Here is a 1,277-nt window from a genome sequence, read left to right on the forward strand (position 1 = left end):
CCCTTCTCGGCTGCGGACGTCCGCACTAACGGTTTTGGTGGGGATTTTCATTTTTGCACCACTTTCCAATCGAATTTCCTCATCTCCACCGTCTAGTATCTAGATAATATTGTGTAGATCATCTCTGTAAAATTTCAGCCAATTTGGTGATCGTTAAGGCCCTCAAACTCGAGTTTTTCTGGTATAAACACATCCGGACAGAATTCAGTCCGTCCATTTGTTTTTCGAGTTTGAGAGCCTTAACGATCACCAAATTGGCTGAAATTTTGCAGAGATGATCTACACAATATTATCTAAATACTAGACAGTAGAGATGAGAAAATTCGATCGAAAAGTGGTGCAAAAATAGAAATCCGCACCAAAAAATTGGTGCGGACGTCCGTAGCTGAGAAAATCCGTATATATATATATTGGAAGTTATCAACTAAAAATAACCATTAATGGATCGATATATAATCTGGAAACACAATTTTCACTAGCTCACTCTAGTTTAGTCGACTCTAAAAGTGAGCGGTTGATGGCCTCGTCAATCGTACGTGGAGTTGATGACGTCGGTCGAGTAGCTCTCCTAGTTCTACTAGGAGGTTGAACTGAAACTTATTGCAACATTAATTAACGTACTGCAATAAAATTAGCTTGAAAAATTAGCTTCATGTTTATGTGTTTGGAAGAAACCCTAGCTAGCTATAAGACTTAATTTTTAGTTTAACACGAAACTTATTACCTACCATGCAAATTGCCCTTGACTCAGATCATGACCTCCATGCATAAAATAAAAAGATTTGAAATACAAAACTCACTAATTGAAAGAAGGCAAAACTGGAATACACGGGAAGTACCATACACCAAAATGATGTTTAAACAGATTTACAAAATTGTAACTTCAAATGAGTGGCCAAAATTAGCTTTCATAGAGACCAACTAAGGGGCCATTATGTAATTCCAGTGAGTTGGTAAAATCTTTTCACCTGAGAAGATTTTTTTTTTTTGGTTCAACGAGAAGATTTTGTTGGTCTTGGCTAAAGACGATGGGAGCAACGTTTTCAGGCGGGGGATATGGGGTACAGTCTGCCATTTCTAGGTTTTTGATCAGTTAATTTTTTTTGTTGTTGTTGTTGTTTTTTTTTTTTTAGTTTCTATATTGTTGATGATGTTGATCAAGCTATGAGTGATGATAGGGGTCGTTAAAAAGCCCGGCCTGCCTCAAATATGTTTTTTTAAATTTTTAGGACCGGACCGGGCTATTCAAGAAAATCAAAACCCACAGGTTGCCCACG

Source organism: Fragaria vesca, linkage group LG4 (genome assembly GCF_000184155.1).
Source record: "Fragaria vesca subsp. vesca linkage group LG4, FraVesHawaii_1.0, whole genome shotgun sequence".
NCBI lineage: Eukaryota > Viridiplantae > Streptophyta > Magnoliopsida > Rosales > Rosaceae > Fragaria > Fragaria vesca.